This window comes from Melanaphis sacchari, unplaced genomic scaffold (assembly GCF_002803265.2).
Source record: "Melanaphis sacchari strain LSU unplaced genomic scaffold, SCAv2.0 Contig141_pilon_pilon, whole genome shotgun sequence".
Classification (NCBI taxonomy): Eukaryota; Metazoa; Arthropoda; class Insecta; order Hemiptera; family Aphididae; genus Melanaphis; species Melanaphis sacchari.
The window spans coordinates 852,862-877,037 of NW_020270600.1; the positions used below are offsets into that span (position 1 = coordinate 852,862).

A 24,176-nucleotide genomic window follows, 5' to 3' on the forward strand; every position below is an offset into this window, starting at 1 on the left:
ATAAATGTATCTGTAGGTGTATTATAATAATATACCTATTATCCCTACAACGCGTAGAATTTAAAATAAAATATGTATACCATGTACCGCGTAATGTAATAAATCACAGTGTTCAATAGAAAACAAAAGAAAAAAAAACGTTAGTCGGTTCCCTTTACTGCATTGCTATGTATGTATGATTGAAAACAGACTGTATTGAAATTGATGTTAATGCAATTAATTTATGATCAACAAATACTATTCTCGTTACCGCAGCAATTCGTTGTAGATGCAGTACGTATACGCTATATAATAATATAGTGTTCTTTTTCCAGTGTTAAAAATTAATTTTCCCAACGGAGATTTATAGTTATTAATGTTGTACATTATTATAATAAACCTTAACACTACGAATATAAACTGCAGTTCAGTAGTATTGGTATTAATACATCAGACGTGTACGTAATGATGTACACGCGTAGTCTGTATAATATGTATATTATAGTCTGTACTTAATATAATATTAATATAATAATTTGGCTCACGTCACGTCACGGCGCTGTAATTTTTTTCACACTTTCCCTTCCCGGCGGACTCGTCACTGTGCAATGGAGGAGGCGACAACAGAATTAATGAAAACGATCGCGTTTCTCGGAAGAGATTTCAATACCACGGAATTTTTTTTTTACCACTTTTTTTTTTACATTTTTTACAAACAACGTGATAATACTACCGCTTCGTAATAATACATACGTCCCTTTCGGTGTCAATGAATTCCGAATATTTCATACTACTGCGATACGAACTATTATAATTATATTTAGGTAGTAGTAGTACATAATATAATACATATTCGTACATCATATACCATAGTTTACATATTGTGGTTTACATAATGGCGGTATGCGATACGACTACACCAATAAGTGCTCTGTCCGATATCTTTATCACCGCATGGTCGTATGAGAGACTTATCGACTTATCGTTATATGCACGTGTCTTCACCTTTCTTTCTTATTGCCACAAAAAGTATTAAAATATCTTAAGCCTTTACCATTTTTGTAACATCGATACAGGTCAAATTTTTTTTTTTATATTCGTTATTAATGCTGTGTAATTCTGTTAATACTGCTAAACGTAGTACTGTATATCTAAGACTTAAATATTTATAATATACATGTATTATATTATATAAATATGCAGTATTTTTTTTATTTATAACTTTTATGGCTGTGTCCATGTAATACGTTAATAATGAAAAACTATAATATTATATATATATATATATATATATGTATGTATTATTATAATTTATAACTGATGAAACTAAATCTGTGCAGTATATTATAGAATATTATTTTTACATTTATTTTTTCTTGTCATTATTTAATAATACTTATAAGTTTGTGAATATTGATGAATAATTTTAAAAATTAATTAATTTTATGCAAATATTGAATTCAGATTAATATAAATTATGAAGCAGATATACATCTTAGTTCCAAGTTCTGATTAACCAAAATGGCAGCCAAGTGTACAATTTTAGCCAGGGTCTTCAACTATAAATTTATATTATTTTGAATAAACTTTATAAATAACGCCCCTTTTTCCTCTTTATTGTCTTTAATATAATTTATACAGCATCATCAATACATACCTCATTACCACTTGTTGTACAGATTTTTTGTATTATTTTTATAAATAAAAAAAAAAAATGAAAGTAAATATTATTTTTATTTCCATTTTTAATAGATAACTGTCAAATAATAATAAATAATGAATACTAGCTAGCTTAATATATTAAATGAAATAAGCGATATTTAATTAATAATATACTAATTGTATTAATATTAAAATTAAAATAATATTTTATTTTTATCAAAACATTAGAGTAAAATTAACAATACTAATATATATTATAAGAAAATATGATAATTACATTGCATTATATTGAATTCAATAAAAAAAAAAAAAAAAAAAAAAAAAAATGGGGGCATAGGCAACAGCGCTGTGTTCCCTATGGGTTCTTATACATTTTAACGTCTGCATTTGTATTTATCTGGGCTTATTTAATCTAGCTGTGTTTTATTTAAGTTTTAAATATATGTAGGTTTTATTCAAATACTATAAGAATTTCGTTTTTTAATGTTTAACATATAGGTACATCGCATCAAATTTATGTTACTAAATAATTAAAAAACAGTAAATACTACTATTATAACATTTATAAATATATGTAATCTAATTGTAGGTTATACATAACTGTAGTTTTAAATATTTATAAAGTTTTTGAAATTATGTTTATTTTGTAAACTTTTACTGTGAACACGCAGATACACACTATACAGTATATCAGATGAGTGTTTAACGAAATCAAAGATAGAAAACAGTATGTAATACGTACAGACATCAAATTAAGAAAAAAAGTTTAAGAAACATTATTTTTGAAGGAACACGAACACGAACACGAGACAACAGAACAGACTTACTGTAACCAGTCTTATTTACAGCGCAGGTACATACATTAACAGTTAATCACAATTTAGTGCAATCGTTGTAGATGAAAATTCTAGTTTCGTATCTATCCTAGTTATTTTTAACTTCCGTGGGTGTTTTTCGACTAATACGTTAATTACCTATTAGTAATTTACACAATATACGAGCTAGTAAAAATCTGACAACATTGTACACAAAATATTTTATTCTCTTTTTATCGTGCTCAGTTGGGTGGTCAAAAAAGTCAGCCGATAACGACCGTGCTCAATCGGGTATCACCGCTACAGCAAGCCTGTGTTAGTGTAGATAAAGAAACTTAAGTTAGATAAAAAAAATATAGTACTAATTGTTTATAATTCTCGGAAATTTGAAATCTCGTTTACAAAATGCAATTTCATTTGAAATCTCGTCTAATTGATTAAACAATTAAAACTACTTGTATCAATAGTTTTTAATAGATAACCCAAAATATTTAGCTAGTATACATTTAGATATTTAATTAGATGTATAGCTTCAACGTTTCTATTTTCGGTATATGATTTTATTTATAACTGAATAAGGAAGGACAATGTATGCTTACTATGGACGATTTTATTGTGATCGGTCGTTATGATTTTCAACTTAGACGTATTTAGAAAGTTTTTGAACATTCAAATATTCAATAACATTTCACAAAAGTTCAAGAAAAAGTAGTCTGATCAAAGATTGTAGTTCTAGAGAAAATTGCAATTCAAGTGAGTGTAGATAATGATAATAGTTAATGTATTTCGACCGAAAAGTTTAAGCAAAATAGTTTTCAAACTTCAACGTATCTAAGTGTTTTGATTTGATTAAATAAACCACTAGAAGTTATCTATTAGGTATATAAACAATGGTCAATGACTGTAAATTATGTTATGTATAACTGCTTTATCAAATTGCTTTATGTATTTATACATCTATGTATCAACTATTTCATTACTTGATTTAAAATTAATAGTTCATATTACTTTATATTCAACAAATTTCAATATTACACATCGCGGATTTAATTAAAAATTTTTATTTTTAAAATTGGTTCTTAATTATAAAATACTAGTGCTAGAACAAAATATTTTCAATTTTGTACTTTAATATAGTCTACTGTTTTATGATATTTAGTAATAAATTTAAAATCTAATAATTTTTTTTATGAAAAAACAATATATTTTATAAATAGAAGTATAAATAAAAATTATTATATTTTATATACAAACAATAAGTTTTAAAATAAAAAATTTTAAAGTTAAATAAATCATAAAATGTATAGAAATATGAAGCTAAAAATAAATAGATTAATTTTTGTTTTAAATTAAAATCTACATATTTAAAATTTATTAATTTTTTTATATAATATTATATGCTTTAAATAATATATTTTTTTAAAACGTTATGTTTATAATTTTGTACCTTTAGTTATTGTAACTTCATATTAATGCATTTAGAAAGTTATTAAGTAGATATTACACTTTTGAATATTATTTTTTTTCCAAAATTTATACTAAGAATTGAAAAGTTTTATAATAAGAGCTCTAGTAAATTATTTTCTGAATATCAATGAATACATTTGTTTGGTATTTATTTAGTTTTTGTGAATTAAATGTTTTTAAGTTATTTTTTTAAGTAACTATACTAAAACTTAAAAAAAAAGAAGATTTCTAGTGATTAATAAGTACTTTATTTGTTCAAATATTATTTCAAAATGTTTAGGAATATGTATTAGGTATATTATATTGGTAAATTTATCTTACTTTAAAAAGATTATTTTTAAATAGTGTCCAAATTGGGATATATTTTGAAAAAAAGTTAAAAAATTAGTTATGATTGAATACATTTTTTTTACTTAACAATTCATTGATTTTATGAACGTTATGTTTTAAAAAGTAATTTAACCTCAAGGCTATAAGTGAAAAGTTAATGATTGAACTTTGAAAATAAATTACGACAAAAAAAATTAAAAAGTGGGAATAGAAAATTTTCATTTCCGAGAAATTCATTATTTATTCTTTGAGTAGCTAAACTATGAAAAAAATCAAATTTAAACTTAATTATGAAAATATAGGGTAAGGTTATATTATGGAATATACAGTCCTAATCCCAAGAGATGAAGAAAGAGATTCAATATCAAAATAAAAATAAGAAATTTTCTATAAATATTTAAATTATAAATTTAAAATAATATATTAAGAATTTGACATCTAAAATTAAAAAATTTATTTATTTGGTAATTACTTATTAATTATTTTTATTTAAAAATTCAAGATACAAAAAGATTTATATATATAATAATAAGTAATAAGTTAGAACTTTAAAGTGCCTAACACTATATTATCTTGTTTTGCTAACTTAAGCGAATAAAATATTATGATAGGACTGTGTAGTATTATCGAATTAAAAGTGAATATAATTTATTAAAAAATGATTTATCGGATACGAGAAATGAATCAAAAATCGTTGTTTGAATTTCTTAATATTTTCTACTCTTCTTTCATCTTTTTAGTTCTTTTTTATAAAAACTTCTTAGAAAATCATAAATAAGACCTTTTAAAGTACCAATAAAACTTAATTTTTAATAGATAAAATAGAATCAATTGAAACTTTTGGATAATTATTTCTACTTGGAAACTTATTCAAAAACTCCTAACGCACCACCATAAAATCTATGCATTTGTTCCTTCGTTCAAAATCTAAAAGACAAAAATCTTGAATTATATTTTTATTAATAACACGAACTAATACTTCACCTCATTTATGAATTAAACAAAAACATTTATTCTAAATGTCTATTTAAATTTAAAAAAAAAATAAGACATCTATATTTTACAGTTGACAAATATTTTGTAAAACATAAAATGTTTTTGTTCATTTTTATGTTTACGAAATAAATACACTCATATTACTTTTATTTTTCATTTACAATATTTAATTATCAGAAAAATTCGTTTCAATACAAAAAAAAAAACAAATTTCTGAAAATATCAATTTTAAATTGATAATGTTTAGTTTCGTACAGCAATACTATTATGAAGATTCTCGTTAATAATAAAAAAATAAATAAATAATTAATAATAATAATTTTTAAGACAATAATATTTATATAGTAATTGATTAAACATTTTATTCATAAAATAATCAAAAAGTAAGATAAAAGGTTTTTGTAGAATATGTTATATGAGATGGGTAGTATGTTGAGGTGTCTTGCTATTTTAAAATAAAATTAAAGTTCCAATTTATGAATGTAACAATCAGCACTTATATTTATATATCATGAAAATTAAAATGATTATGATAAACTAGATAAACCACAGTAATCAAAAACTATTATAAACAGTTATCAGGATTGATAAAATAATATCCACTAACATTTTTTAAGTAAAGAATAATTTTTAAGTATTTATGAGTAATATTGATGACTGATTGGTAAAGATTTTCAAAAAGGTTTTTGTATACTATTACCTGATAATGAATATTAATCGTACGTATACGTTGTTTTTAAGTCAGATATATTGAATTATAGTTTTTATCATGATAAATTAATAAAATTGATCAACATTATTAATTTAAACTAATATTAAGGTAAAATAAAAAAAATATACTGTTTACCACAAATAATCATATTCGTTTTACCATTATCTATACAACATATTTTTGTCATATATCAATAAATACGCATGTAATGGGCATATAATTATTTGAAGTTAAATTAAAATTACTAGTTAATATAATACATTATTTATATAATTTTTAGTATTATCGATTCCACGGAATTTTAAAAGTTTTTAGTTACAGATACATTTGTATATAATACTCCAACACCTACTTTTTTTATCTACAAATGATTACCCTAAGAAATATATTCCTTAAAAATTCTATAAATGTGATTTTAACTCATATCATATATTATTTATACACACATTCATTCACCCCGTAAAAAACCCAGAGGCAACCGCTTCACAAATATACTTCCTTCGCCGCATCATTACTGTAGTGATGTGAAGGGGTGACGTGTTCTTTCCTCATTTTCAAAGTGAATGTGCAAGTTTTTATAAGTATCTAGTTGGTTATTTATATAATATAGGTTTAGACCTTTTTATTCAACATTTTTAAATATAAAATTTTATGTTGCTGAAAATATTTTTAAAGTAAAAATGTAGGTAAATAAAAAAATTATTTATATTTTTAAGTATATCAAGAACTATCCATATATGTATCTGTCTTCCTAATTTTTTGATAATGAACAAGTACTTTTAAAAATCTTCTATAATTAATAGAGTAATAATAATAATAATAATAATAATAATAATAACAATATGTTTAATTCTATCAAAAAATATACGTTACAATATCATATTTAAAAGTAATAAAAAAAATAAATGATGAATCTATTTAAAAGTCGATAGCAATGCAACAGGAAAAAGATCCTATAATAAGAATAATTGTTATTTAAAATTAATTATATTAAGTTAATAATAAAATAAATTGATTTTATAGATCGCTTATGTTATGCTGGTATTAGTAAACATATTAAAATAAAGTATTAATTTTATTGTTATACATAAAGAAACCGTTGTTATTATTAATATTCAAATCATAATTATAGCAAAATTGAATTAATACTCTGTATTAATATAAACTAATACTTATAGTCTTTTATGAATTAATAATATTAAATTTAAGTAAAAATTAAGCCTTAAGCCAATAATGTCTACGTACATTATACTTAATAAAAACAATTAAAAGTAATGTGAAACAAATATACAATTAAAATTGAAATAAATTATTAAGTTTTATAATTTATTTAATAAACATTTAAAAATTATAATTATAGTTATCAATATTTATTTTTAAATGCATACAATTTTTTGCTTAAAACATTTTACCATCATTATTTATTAGGTTTTCAATGTTTAAGTTATAAAATAAAATAAGGTTTTAGTTTTATAATAACGAATTTTTCTTCAATTATTAACAATAATGACCAGAGTTGGGATTTTATAGCATTTGCATATTTCTTATGAGATGCTTAAAAAATAGCAGAGTAAGCTAAAAATGTGTTTCACGATACAGAAAACTCAAATTAAAAATTTTATTTTGATATTTTTGCATATTTTGCGATTTTTTAGTTTAGTGCTTTTTTTTGGACGTTTTGAGACTTTTTTGCTTTTTTACTTGTTTTTGAATCAAAATTGGTCATATTTTATGAAATCATAATTTAACAAAACGTGTTTTTAGATTTTTGTCAATCGAATTATTAAATTAATAGTAAATGTATAGATTAAATAAACAGACTGATTACGCTGATGTAACGCCGTAATGTATGTATAGCGATAATAGATATATAATATAATATTATGATAATTTTGTATTAAATATTTGGTTTTCATTTTTGTTATCTTCTGATTTTGTTGGGTTTTTTGTCGTTTTTTACTGTACGATTTCCTCTTTTTGCATATTTCGTTGTTTTTATTGCATATTTTTAGCGATATTTAAGGTAATAATATAGCGCATATTTATGCGATTTTAATGACATTTTTATTTTATAAGCTATCATAAATAAATACTTAATGAAGAAAATTTAATGACTAAAAATATTTAAAGTTATAAGGATTGAGAGGTAAAAATAATTAATTTATTAATTTGTTATTCTAGTACGAATTTTATATTGTTAGAATTTAAATATTCTAATAAAATATTTATTAAATACCTACTGTATTCATACTTAAATATTTATAACTTTTAGTCTAATTTAAAAAATATAGATTTTTTTTTTAAAACAACACTATTTACTGTACAATGTTCTTACACATAAATTGTAATTTACATATATAAAAAAAATTATATTTTATTAATATAAAATAATATAGTCATTTATTATTGTTTATTAATCAGTAATTTTATACAAAAATAAAGATTACAGTTAAAATGTTTGTTAACTATTAGTTTGATACTGTGTGCAAGATAATAAACTTTGGTATGGCGTTATCTTCAAAAATTATAAATATCAAGTAAGTACCTACCTATACTTGTAACATTAATTAACGAAATTAAAAAAAAATGCAATTAACATAATAATCATTAATTTAAAAGTATATTATCTTTTATCTGTATATATATAATAATTATTATTATTACAAAAATAAAATAATAATAATATAATAACAATAATAAAATAATATGTAATTGTAAGGTTTGAGTCCATTTTTATATTTTTAAATGTTATCAAATTTATATTAAATGTACACATCGTGAAAATTATTTATAAATATATTTCCAATAATAATACTTAACAATAACAATAAGAAATCCAACAATAAAGATTTACTAAAGTGTTGTCATTGCATAAATGTATTAAATTAAAACCATAAATTAATTACATAAAGTATAATTAACGTTTAATACCTTTCACGATTTTTTACAGTTTAAAATTATATACTAACATTATTACTAACTCTCTGTAGGTATTTAAAAATCTCAGTTATGAAAATGTTTTGCTTTACTAAAAAAATTAAGTCAAAAATATATTATTTTATTATACAGGTACCTAATTCTAAATAAACATTTATTTTTATACACTTAAATATATATATATATATATATATTTACATACTATTTTTTATATCTATGCACAATATAGTGCAATTTATATTTACGATTATAGTTTTAAATAAAGTTGTTATTATAAAAATATAAAACAATCAAAAAAATAATAAGACAATAAACTTAAACTGATATTTCTTCTAAATTTGACATTATTTATCACTAGGTACCTAGCTTTATTAAATTAATTTTAATATCATAATAATAATTTAATACTTTCATAGCTATAATATTAAAGTTTATAATTTATTTGTCTGAATATTTATTTTTTTAATGTATGGAATTTATAAAGCAAATAATTTATCTTTTGTATGTATTTTTATGTTGACCAAACTGATGGCGTGTACGAGGAATCTCTTCTCATTATTTACCTTAAAACATGTATTTAGTACATTCCACCTTTTCACGTGTATTCATTAAAAATTCCGTGTAAACCATTGCCGACCACTTTTGGAATATTTGGGAGTATTACTTCACGATACCACTGAGAGTGGATAAGGGATCATTATTGTTCATTTCGTCGGTTTTTGTAAAGTTGAAGAAGACATTTATAGTTCAAAGATTTTGAAAATGAACCATTAATTTATCAATTATCTATACGGCTACATAAATTAATTTAATTTATTTAGATTTCTACGAATTTATTTATTGTACAATATTATTATTTATAGACATTAATTTATAATTCAACTAAGACTATGTAAACTAATTTTTTATTTAAACATTAACAATATATGATTTAAACTCTGAAAGCTCCTTGAAATGTGCACTTATAATAATGTACTGCAATATTTCTAAGTGAATACGAGAGTGCCTTTAAATTAATAACCTTTAAGGATTTTCTATGATATAATAATTTAATTTTATTAACTTAGTAAAGGACAGTATAGTTAGTATAAAAATCTAATGTAGGTAGGTATTGATTCAATTTAATCTATTTAATAAAATTTACTAGGATAAACTATGGTAAAATGAGATTAGCAATAATATATTTTTAATTAAATCATACAATATAATATTATAATGAACTTAATTATGCGTATAAAATATATAGGATGTCCCAGAAGAATCGCACATTTTGAAAGCGCAATAACTCAGAAAAAACCCATCGAAATTTCAAGAAAAAAATTGATTGTAACCATGAAAATCCCCGATTTAATGATGAAAAACTATGTCTAATAAATTTCCACCTCCGCGCTCCTTGCAAGCAATAATGCGATCGTTGAAATTGGTGATCACTTTTGCATACATCTCTTTGCTGATTCCTCCAATTGTCCGTCTGATTTTTTCTTCAATTGATGAATGTCTTGAGGGTTGTTTACATACACTTGTGACTTCACTTTTGCCCCCAAAAAATAATATCACATAGCGAAAGGTTACGTGATCTGGGAGGCAAATTTTGGTCACCTCGGTTTGATATTAAGTTATCACGGAATTTCTTACGCAACAACGCCATTTACTCATGTAAAGTGTGTCTGGAAGCCCCGCGGGTAAACGGACATTTTGTATTGTCTATTGTCTAAATAGCATATCGCGGACATTTTGTACGGTAAAAATAAATTGTTGAAATTTGGTGGCGGACACTTTGTACGCAGAAAATAAATTTTTTTGAACAAATTGCAAAAGTATAAAATGATAACATCATTAGCGTTTTTACCAGTTGAAGAAATACCTAATGAAATAGTTAATACGTTTGCAACATTTTCTCAAGATCTACTTCCATTGATTTCATATTTTGATTTTACATACTTGTATGTTAGCGGAAAGAATTCTATACTAGATTTCCTCTTTAAATATGGAATGTCAGAGACCAAACAATTAATAAATCGTATAGGACAAATAATTTTTGCAAGAGATGGAATAGCTTATTCAATAAATTGGTTGAATTAGCTAATCCAAGTTTTTGGACGGTTTTACGATATTTGAAATTAGACGAATGTGGCAGCCATTTGGAAAAGAATAAGGGAAAAAACAAACGGAAACGCGCAAAAATAAGTGCATGAAATCTGTACTCAACACGAAAACAAAACTACAAATAATAAACAATTAATTGAGATAATTTGCACACATTTACCTTTTAAGTTTATATTTTAAAATATATACTCATTATACTCATAATTTTTATTTTTTAATTTCTTGTAGCAATAATTATGATATTAATGACGATTTATAGATTATATAATACTATAATAGTAATAATGTGAAACATACTTTTTTAACTGACCGGCATTTACATTTTATTACTATCTGAAATAGTACAAACTGTCCGCCATTTAAATTTTATTACTATTTGAAATAGTAAAAACTGTCTACGTTTTTCATTTTTTCGATATGACCGTATTAACTGTCCTACAACCAGCCCCGCGTGATATACTATTTGTATGAACATTTTTATATTGAGTTCGAAAATCACTAAATTTTACGTAAAGATGAGTAACACATATTTTATAATATAATAATTGTATTATTTAGTAGTTATTTATTTATTTATTTATTTATATGTATTAATGAGTTTAGTGCCTAATAGAATAGTGTGTAATACTACAATTTTATGGTAACAATTGCATAAATTAACAATTTAACACAACCATTAAGTAGACAAAAACTAATAGTATATCAATAATACAATAAACGGTGGTAATTTAACAAATAAAAAGTAATGTTATCAATAATTTATGGATAGAATGATTGAATATCATTATTAAGAATTTATATAATAAAACAGACTAATAATATTTATGTCTATTGTTTATACTGATGACAGACGACTACTCAGCTGAGCTCTAGGAATTTACACTATAATTTCTCAGTATTGGAATGTAATATTGGTATAATAGTTGCTGTAGTTATGTATTATTATAACAATTATTAGCATATGATGTGAGAGATCACGACTCAACATCGTAAAAATTTATTGGTTCGATAGTTCGACTATGTATCAACAATACTTTGTTATTGATATTATTTTCTACAGTTAGGGGATATTAATCCAACATGTGTGTATAATAAAAACACTGCAGTCGATATTAAAATATTTATAATACCTACTGTCTACCTATAAAACGTATCTAGTAAGAACATATTATTATAAAATAAAAATAAATTTTACTGCAATGTGGGTGAGGATTAAAACAAAATATATAATGCAGAGCTGTTGGCGCACCCGTCAGCTTTTCTCTACCAAATGACCGTTAATTAACAATAAGCTATGGGTACCATTATTGTATAGTTTTGTTTTTACATATAATTTTGTGCAAATCGATCGTGATAGATATTAAAATAACGTAGTCTACTCGTATACTATAAGTACTTCTTTTTTTTTTTTTTTTTATTATTTAAGGCATTCCTAGCTATAATAGCTATCTAAGCCTGTTGATAATTATAAGTACTAAATAGTTTTTTAATTTTTCGTAAGACCTATGTAACTATTGTATTGGGTAATGATATTAAATTTACATGCACTGCATTTTATTATATAATATGTTATTTAGTGTAGAATAAATACAAAAGGTTTTGTGTATATAACTGGTATAAACATAAAAGAGAAAAAAAATTGTTCAATCATCACATAAACAATTCGATTCGTATCCGATCATTTGTATGAGACTAAATGCCAAACATAGACGAACACAATATGAAATAATGATCGTCGGATCAATGGCGTGTGGAGGTGCTCAACAGCTCAACGGGTTTTTGAACACAAAGGGAGTTGAAATGGACAATGCGTTGTCATCAGTGTTCTATAATACTGAAGATTTGTCTCGACAATGCCATTGTAAGGTATTATTATTACTATTTTTTTTTTTTTGTACGCTGAGCAGTTTTATTTAAGTTCAATATTTTTTATGTACTTAACACTTGTCAAATGGTAACCGCGACTTGCCTAAGAACATAGAAACTTACGTACAATAAACATGAGAGCATACAAAACAAAACGTAACATTCGTATTAACGACCATAAACAGAATCGTGTTATTTAGTATAATTAACATAATCTTTAGATTATAATATATTTATATACAACCAACAAGGGTATATTTGTTTATTATTTAATCATTAAGTAAGAGATTATCAATGAAATATATGTGAATTTGCAATTTTAATTATAGAGCTTCGAAGTATTCGTTTCATACTTTTTTGAATTTAAATATATAGACGAAATCAAATCCAAAAAACGTACAATATACATAAATATGTATATACTTTTAATTTAAGATTTTTATAAACGCGCAATTAATATGATAAATAAATAATTTTATAAAATATATGAATAAATAATAAACTAAGTGAAATAAAGGTTTTCATTTTAATACTTATTATTTGGTTAATGCGATTAACAAGGAAGTTGTTATAGCATTATTTATTTTTGATTGTTAGTTTTAAACATGTATATATTCAGCGGTACCTTTGACCAGCAATAAATCGATATAATAGTTATTAAATATTTTGCCACGAATTCTGTTATTTGTGATACATAAAAGAGAGATTAATAATGAAAAAATTAATTTATTTTGTATGTTTTACTTAATGTTTTGAAACTAAAAATTTTAAGCTGTTGTATAATAAAATTTAATTTTAAATTGATTTGCTTCAACAGGACGATGTCTAAAAATTCAAAGGATCAATCATTTTTCAGGCGATACGTGAACATATTTATTTCGGTTTTCTCGGGGTGTTTGTTATACGTACAACAACAGGATTAAAAATGATCAACTTTGGTCAGTGTGGGGTCAACACAATAGAGGTACATAACTGGACGACTTTATAGTATATAGCGCGTAAAGTTAAACGTAGTTGCTAAATGTTACCTACGGTACATGTTATGTTCAACATTCATTTACCGTCATAATATGACGTTTACTAATTTTATGCTTTTTAACCATTATGTTCAGTCGTATGATGGAGTTGGAACATCAAGTTCGCGGTGTATATAGTAGTCAAAAGCATTTGATAAATTGATATTTTCGCTAGTCATTAATAAACTGAAACAATTGCGGTACTCGCATTACCTTTAAAAGATACGGTTATCTAGTTATACGAGTGGCTGCAGACAATTTGTGAAACTTAAATATGTCCTTTATCTTGGCAATGACGTAGATAAAGTCATATTACAGGGTGGCTAAATAACTCATAACTCTAATTAGAATATTTTATAATGTTGTTATTTTTTTACGTAAAAAAGTTTTTCCTACCAAAAAAAGTTAGTTTATTCGTAATATTAAAAATGTTTTTAAAATATTACATATTTTTAAATTATACTATGTTTTACGAAGGAAATAATATATTATTGAAATAAAAAATTAATTGATTATGTCAGTGATTTATAAATAATATAATTTTTATCAATTGATTTTTTTGTAGCACGAGCGTACACAATTTTATGTTTATCCATTATTATAATAAATTTGTATACATTTTAAACAACCTACTTTTTCGATCATAATTTATAAGCTGACATCGTTCCATGAATAAACGATTGCAGTTTACAGAGTGATTGTGAGTAAATTACATTTAGTACGAAAAATATATAACATTTTTGTGTTTATCGTGGAAACCAATCTCTGAGATAATAATAAATATGAGCTTATAATATGTGTGATGTATGTAAATGATGATTGATGAAGAACAAATTTATGAACAGACATTTTGCATAATTTATGATAGTTTGGTGTTATTGTTGTAATGAGATAAAATTCGTTATGTACATATTAAATCAGACGGTTTCAGAGGGTTTCGTGGTAACCCAATAATAAAGTTCACTTATACACTTTATCTAATTGTGTTTGAATGTTATTTGTACCTAAACATTTACCCGAGTACCCGATATACCAATAAGATTTTCTAATATAAACATTTGTAATTCATGGATAATCGTCAATTCAAACAAACGTTTAAAAGCGTAAGAAGTTTGTGTAAATAATCAAAACGAACGCACGGAATATCAAAAGCCATAGGAACCGGCAAAATATTCACGTTCTCGGAATTCCGTCCAATTTAACCTTTAAAAGCGATTGCGTATGTGTTGGTATGCGACCCTTAACGGTAAACGGCTTTTTAATACTACCTACGAATGCGATTGTTGTATGTAATTTGAAACCGGGAAACAAAGAAGGCGTATCGTTCCCCAGAGAGACTTTAGTGGTTAAAAAATCATAAACGTTTGTATATCTTGACGCCACAATACAATAGCTTTTTATCGCCGATGTATACACATCGCACATTATTATTTTATAAAAATAATACAACCGAATGCTTTTTTATATAATTATAATACGATTTCTGAGATATTTATTCATCATTCATTTTTCTCTTTTTGTTCTAAAACTTAACGAGCCGCGGCAGTTGCGGTTACTATGATTGAATATTGTAAGCCGACTGTGAAATGTATAAAACATATTGCGTACATATTATTGTAAGCTCTCATTCATGAAATAATACGGCAAATCCTTAAAAAGCTACTTATGGTATATAATGAAAAATAGCTCAATGGAATCGTTCATCCTGAAACATCTAAAAACTATACGCCTAACCGCACACAATTCAATTAGAGGTTTTGAAAAATGAAACTGTATAATATTTTTCATATTTAATTTGGAAATTGAAGGCCAATTATTAATTGATAATAAAAATAATTATAGTCACATATATTCACGGTATAATATTTTAATGGTTTTCAAGCATTATATATATCTAGTGCACTAGGTATACACAAGTGCCCAGTATTCAATTCGTTGTTAGTACAATATGTTTGAATTTTTTTTTGGAAATTCAGATAACTTATTATAATAATATATTATTTTATTATTTAAAATGTCGTGTCGTTAAAAACTATTTTAATCACTTTTTTAGAAACTTTCTTTTAGTTTGTTTAACCAAAACAATCGTAAAACTAAAATAGTTTAAGTCTTGATCTAAATTTAAATGTTTTCCGAGTACTGAATAATAGGTTTTATTAAAAAAAAGTGTACTCGATGAGTTTGTATAAAATTCTCTGAATATTTAAAATAAAAATAAATGTGAATTTAAATTATTTAAATAATGATTCGCTACAAATAATTACCTAAGTAATACATTAATAATATATTATTAGTATATTATTATATTATTAGGTATACCTACGATATATTATGTAGCTGTTAGCTGTTCCAAGTTGAAATTGAAGATGAATTATTTATTACCTTGAAGTCGTATCAGATATTCGATATCACTTTTCATCAATTAGGTATGTTTCTATAATTAAGCTAAAGTAGATATACATATATAGTAATTTAGAAAAAGTTTTTTTTAGATTCATAGAGTAAATGGTTATAAAACAAAAAACATGGGTAGATTTACACATGTACTGTACTATATTTTTTAACCAAATAGATATAATTATATTTTATAGATATAGGTATTGTGTACAGTTGTTGATCAAGTAAAATATAGATAATAAAAAATAAAATACCTCAGATTGTACATTAAAAAAAATCGAACATTTCAATAATAGAATGTATGTAGGTACTTACCTAAACGAAACCGGTAGCGTGACCAGAATTTTTCAAAGGCAAAAGGTCCATACTTCGATTGATTTGACGGACATAACAAAATGTTTTTCGTAGTTATGTTAACACTGCATGGAATATAATTTAATAAACTTCTTGCATTTATATTTTTATATGAGTGAAATGTGTGATAATATTCATATGTGAAGAAAATGAGTCGTTGAACGTGACACTGAGAAAATACAAATTTAATTACAATATATTTGTGTATTAAAAATAATATTGTGTCTGACATCAGCGTGATACTCTATTCAAACTTTTGTCCGTGAAAGTGCAAAGGTATGATTTATGTCTCACTGTAGTGCGTACGTATACAGCACAAGATATTGCATAACGATGAAGTTCCTACAAGACGATTTTACTCCGCTTGCTCGTTTTAAACGAATATATAGTAATACCCGAGGCCACAACCATCCACCCGTCACCACCGCAAGCGCGTAGTCGTTGCTTCCGGTTGGGGTAAGCGAGGAAAACGGAAAAAGTAATAATAATAATAATAATAATAATAATAGAGCGCGTATAACAGGGCTTTTCGCCGACGGCTCGTGCTGCAAGAGGCTTCTCCCGTGATTTACACATTTTGTTCCGAGCGCGGATATATATTAAAAACGTCAACCCACGTATTCCGTTACCCAAGGTCGTGAGCGGTGAATAGTTGCACTGAATATAACAGGTAAGGCAGTGCTAAAATTTGAAAGCCTTTCTTAATAATTATAGCTAGTAACAGAACTTCTTACACTACTTTGAACCTTACTAAAATTGTCAAATTATTTAACTTATTCTACAAGTCTAACGTGCGAATATCTAATTAATTTAGAAAAACAAAACTGTTAATTTTTTAAAGAGGTTAATCTTTTACAGTTTTTACAATAAAATATAGTTTGATCTGAATTATATGTGCAGTTTTAATAAGTAGATCTAAAAATGAATAATTTCTTATAATCTAAAATTATAATATCTGAACACTCTGTATTATTGAATACACTCGTATTATACCGCACTCAAAAGTGAATGCTGCGAGTTTCAGAGCTCGTCGTTCACAGATAGGAGGGTAAACGTTCGTATTATACTGCAGTTTTATACCGTAATCATTTTTTGCCATAGTTATATTAAATTGTACATCATATTATGTATATACATATAATACTATTGTTTTATGTGTAAAGCAATATAGTAGGAAACCATGTTTGCCTGTTTGCCGTGGCTATAAAATGAAATTGATGTTACATTATATTATCATTACTATTAATATATATCCGACTCGGATCATGGTAATAATAATAATATCGTCACAAGGGATTTCGGGAAAATTAGGTTATATATCATATAGGTATACAGAGCAATTCGATAAACATTATCACCTCCTCTTTTTTCTTCAGTAACATTACAATTATTCAAAATATAATTTTTAGAACTTTTAAATATATTTAAAGACTGCATTCTTAAACACTTGAATATTCTTGAGTTACTAAGTGTCCTGTGGTAATAAAAACTTCTGATTTTTTACTGAGAACTTCGCTTTCTCTTTTACTGTAACTTAATAAGTGGATATATATATTTTTTAATTTTTATGTAACTCATTAAGAATTTAACATTTAATTACTTAAATGTTAATATTAAAGTATAAAAGATAAATTAATATAATTTATTGACATTTTTAAATTATCATACCTCTCATATTTTCTAAATATTATATTATCACGAACCTTTATCTTAATTATAAAAATTTAAGCAATTGAAGAATTCCTCGTTTGAGTTTTAAATTAGATATTATTTAAGAATAAGAATTTTAAAAAGAAAAATTGTCCACTAAATAGTCTACAGAAATAAAGAATTTTTTTATTTGATAAACAGAATTGTTATTACCGCCATAAAACATTCCTTAAGTAGTTTACAGAATCTTAAGACTGGAAATATGCTCTTTAGGTATTATAAAAAAAATTTTTAAAAATCAGAATTTTAATAGCTTAACAAATTGCAGTGAGTGTTTGATGCATTACTTTGTATCTATATATTTATGTATTATACATTTGTTTGTTCATTTTTATTCATTTTCCCCGAAATGGAGGTTTAAACCCTAGGCAAGAACGACATTATTTTATGAGTGCAGAAAAAATGACGAGCTCGAAAATCGCAAGAGAACGGCATGAGATTAACGGACATCATCAATCTTCAGGCTTTGGTGGTTTTTTTTTGGCGTTCGCCAACGTGACAACTTATAGTAGACACGTGTACTCGTTTGTTATTTCATTTGTTTGCGGCGGCGGTCAATCCTTGAAACCCACCACCCCATCTGCAAAATACTATAGTTGTACATGCGTACATTATTATAAAGACTTAACTTTTGTCCGCCGTCCTGCAGCGTTCTATTTTTCTTTCTTCGTCTCTTAACAAACAGCGATCTTATTACTCGCTGTCACAAATCGTACACTCACATGTCATATCAATGAGTATGTCATATAATAAAATATATTATTTAATATCTGTATACAATAATACATACGCAGTCGTAGCCGAAATGATCCGGATTTCATATTTTGTACCATTGTACTGTATTATGGTTTTATATGGTTATTATATTATGTTTTTGTTTTGGCTCAAATGTTTCTATTTATTCTCTCTTTTTTCAAATATGTTACACGCAGTAAGCAATACTACCAAATGTAGTAAATTAAGGCTAAAAAGAGTGATCCTTTCAACAGTAAAACACTCAATATCTCGAAAAATTTCTACATTTCAAAAATATTATTTCCACGTAATTTGAAGTTATAATGCATCATTATTTAAAACAAACCATACTTTCTTCTATTTTTTATCTTTGTCTATGTCTAGTTTTACAAGCTTTTACTTGTATACATAAGTTTTTAATTCATATTTCAAAACAGAAACATTATTTATTTCTACTCTTATTTTTTTGAAGGTGTCCCTCAAAACGATTTTCTACTTCACTCTTCATCTAAACTTTAAATACTAAAACTAAATATTTACTTGTTCAAAATTTGAAACCTAAATATTTTGAAATACTCAAAAAAATGTTGTGTTTTAGAATGTGATGTAAAAATGTATGCTATCATTCAAAAGTAAGACAATTTTTAAATGATTATAACGACAAAAAGAAGACTATTTTTCCAAAAATGTTGTTTATTAATGACTTCTAAAACTAAAAAAAAAATATTTTCATAAACGAAAAAACTTTTAAAATTATGTTTATACTGTCAACAGAATTATAAAGTAAATGATTATACATCAATATTAGTAACAAAATCTGCATGAGTCACGCCTATAAAGTATATCGAATTTAATGATGATTATGTACAATTTTGTAAATTTTATAAAAATGTATGATTTTTCGATTTAAAAAAATTATTGGAATCTCAATTTTAGGACGACATTTGTATAATATATAAAAGGTGCATATAAATATAATATATTAAAAATTAGTTTAAACGTAAATAATATATTATTTATAATGTTTATTTTTTTGTATTATCATTTGCTGCTTTTCAATAATTAATTGATATTGGTCCCAGAAAAACAAAAACAAATAGTAAACAAATTTATTGTTTTTCTGTCATGTAGTATTTTTAATTATAATATTTTTTCGTTAGACTTTCTACAATGGCTTTTGTTCAATCGTTTTATTCGAACAAAACCATGAGATAAAAACTCTTCATAACAGTAGCAATATTCCAGGAAAATGTTTTTACCTGCTTTTGGCGCGCACTCAGAATATTGTGTTAAACGATGTGGGAAATGTAAATCCGAGATCAATGAAGTAACGTCGGCTCTGTTCAATCGTATAAAATGTATATATGTATAGATAAAAAGCAACTTACATATCCGTCAATATTTTTTATGTCAAATATTTTCATCATTTCCTCAGAGTTATCGATTCGTATTTTAAGTAGACAATACAATACAAAATCGGAGAAATTATTCGGCTGTATAGCAAGTATATAGTATATCTTATTACTGTAATAGATTTATTAAATTTGAAATCAATGATACATCATTATTTACTACGAAAAACGATTTTGGCGGAGCCTATATTTCTAAGAATATTTTGATGCATTTATTAATATAGGTATTGTTATAAGTCGTTTATTTCTTTATAAATAATGAAAAAGACTGAACTTATTTTAGCTAAAAATAAATCATAAAATATAATAATTATAATCTTCTATATAAATAAAAATTAATGTCGCTTTCATTTGTAATGAATAATCACGTCACGCTTTAAATTTATAACTTGAATTTAAACATAAATATTCCATTTAAACCCAGAAAATTTATATGCTATTTTCAATCACTTTTGTTTTAGGTTATCAAAATATACTAAAGGCATTCTTGGGGTTGTTTTTGGATTTAATAATGTGATAGTTTATTTAAAAGAGAATATCTTAGTACTTAATCAGACTTCTAGATTATACAGTACAATGGTTACTATTACTATTTTTAAGCATTTTTTTACGAAATTTTTGGTCATAAAACGAAGTCAAATCATTGGTTGCATAAAAAAAAAAAAAAAATTCGTTATAATTATACATTCAGTATTGTTACACTTAAAATAAATTAGTAAAAATTAAATTACGGCTGTTCAAAAAAAATAAAAATTTATTAATATAAATGAAAATATAACGACACAGTTGATAACTTGAAACTATATTTTGTAGTTATTCTTTAGTTTAACTTAGTTATAACAATAATAACGAATAGTTGCAAAACCAAAATTTGGCAAACAGCCATCATGTAATGATATTGCATTATATTATTTAAATATTTAATCTTAGATACCATTTAAAATGTTGATAAGTTTTTGTATCTTTTTATCATATAAGTGATATATATATATATTATATAAATAAAATTTTAATGTTTAATTTAAATATGTAGGTACAATGTGCATATATTATTGAAGTCCATTGATTAATATTAAAATTATTCCGTTTTAATTGTTTTTAAACTAAATATAAGCATTTAAGTCGTAAAATAAAAAAATATAAAATTCAATAATATTTTTAAGAATAAAAAATTAATTATAATTGTTATATTTCCACGTTATTTTAATAATGTTTAATTTAATATTTTAAATCTGTTTTTTAGTATTAATAAAAATATAAAAAATATAATTTATTTATTCATTGTACAGTGTAATAATCAAATAAAAATTTTTTTTAAATAAAATCTGATTTTTAAAATACTTTACCATTTATTTTTTTGTATTATGTCTAATGCTTTTCATTTTTTTTAACAGGTCATCCAAATATTTTATTTGATTAGCAGAAAACTGACATTGGTTAAATATTTATTAATATATTTGATTCAATAAGCTGTAGATTTCGAAGTAATTTTTTTGTTCTTTATAAAGAGTAAAAGTTTAGAAAAACTTTTTAAGTTTAAATTTCAAGTTGATGAAAATTCGTGTTTTATGAAACCACTTAGTCGTGTATTATATATATATATATATATATATTATTATTATTATTAAATATTTGTTGTATATGTTGTGAGGTATATATCACATATTTTCGTTAATTATTACCTACAATTTTATGATTCAAAATAATCAATTATTTTATATCTTGTTCATTGTTTAACACCATATTATTGGATGTCAGGTATTTTTTTTTCTTATTAAAACATGGAAAAAACTGCAACTAACAAAAATGTACATATCAACTGGAATAAGGCATTTAGAGGAAATTACTTTTGGAATATAATGCAATGAAGTTTTATTTATCGCCTCTAGTGTGTTGAAACATAATAACATTTTTCAAATGTGCTTTTTGCGATAACAGTTTGTACATCGTTTTATGTCGAAAATAGTATAGTGTATTAAAATGTTCAAATGGAAAGATTGGTACAAGTTATTCTTCTTGGTGTGTTTCATAAGGAAAATTAAAGATAATTTAAAAAATGTTTTTATAATTTCCATTGTATATTTAAAATAATGCACAATTTATTAAACATGTGACTTGCAGTGTATATTCATTTTTAATTTAACTTGGTATAAAATGTTCAACCAAAGTGACTAAAATATATTTTTCTTTTCAAAATACATTTAAAAAAAAATTATGTTCAGTTAGTTTGTTTAAAAACATGTAAATAAATTAAATAAATATAATTTAAACGCAAGTAGTATAATTGTGTCAGTTTTGATTCAACTATGTTGTTTTCTTTTAAAAATATATTTGATTAAATCTGTATAACCATATGTATTTCACATATTTTTTTCAGGTTCTTAATTTATAAACTTTAAAATGTAATGTATTAAACAAGTATATCGTTTCTATTACTAAATATTAATTTAATCAATCAATCATTTACCAAAATTCCTTGGAAAAAACTTTACATCCACAAACTATAAACGAGAGTATATGAGATATAAATTGAAAATAATTGGCGAAAAAATAAACTTTTTATTATCAATAGCGCCGGAGTTAAAATTAAATCAAAAATCAGAAACGGGGGTTTAACACGGATTTTAGGTATTTATATATTAAACGTTTGTAGTGTACTCACTTAGTTTAAATAATTTTCCAACAAAGAGTGGAAATTCAAAGAATAGTAAGAAGTAGTAATTACAATAATGATATAATTGAAAATAACGGACCATATCATTCTAAACAACCATGACGGAAGAATAAAGTTTTAAACTTATATTACAACAATTATAGTGTTAATACATACTCTCAAATATCTGGATAATATTATGATTTAATAGTTAGATTGCATCTTTTTATGCGCACCGTGTTAAGTTCTTGATTCCCAATCAATGCAAAATAAATTTAGCAACTGGTGGAGAAGTGTAGTACCTACCGGTAATTGCAGTACGGCAAACGATTTGTGGTTTGTTTAATGAATAATGAATAGTTGAGTATATTACCACGTGGTATGGTTTGTGTTATCATACAACTTTAGCTTACTTTAATCTTGTTTCAAGGTTATTTTTCTAGATTACACTCATAAAATAGTTCAATATATTTTGTCAAAAAATAAAAAAATATATTATATGTCAAAAATAAAAAATATTAATGCTTATAAAGGTAGTAAATAATTTTCATGGTAGGTACTTCAAATTACTTACATTTTAATTAATTTTTATATTATTATCATTTGTGTAGGTCAAATTTAGTTTTTCATTTTCACAGTTAAGCAATTGAAAAAGTTAAAATTTGAGTTTTTGAATTGAGTAATGAGCTGTGAACTAATCCCATAAAATGTTGATCCTCTAAATATTGAGTTACATTGTTGAATTAATCTTAAGATATTATGTTATCGATGTTCTGGATAGTAAACTTAAATTTTAAAAAACGTTAATAGTGATGAAAATTATATTATTAATTTATCCAGATTTGTTTCTTTGTAAAATTATTATATCATTAGATGTTATAAAATATTTAATTTTAATTTTTAGGAATAAATGAAAATAGAATCTTATTAAAACAGAATTTTGAAAATTTTTTTTTATTATAATTAAAGTATTTTAGCATAAATCCTGAAAATATGTGAATATAATAACAGAAAATGTCAAGTAATTAA

The 24,176-nt window shown here is 24.2% G+C and overlaps 1 protein-coding gene across 5 annotated transcripts in view; it reads left to right on the forward strand.

Moving 5' to 3' along the window:
- Positions 1–24,176, forward strand: part of LOC112591674 (Down syndrome cell adhesion molecule-like protein Dscam2) — a 64,630-nt gene that overhangs the window by 1,807 nt on the left and 38,647 nt on the right. The window contains exon 1 of one of the 5 annotated variants that reach the window (XM_025335565.1): positions 2,475–2,494. The exons of the other annotated variants lie outside the window; for them this stretch is intronic. The gene's annotated coding sequence lies outside the window, so the exon portion shown is untranslated. Of the gene's footprint in view, positions 1–2,474; positions 2,495–24,176 lie in introns of those variants that run through there. 5 annotated transcript variants of the gene reach the window in all.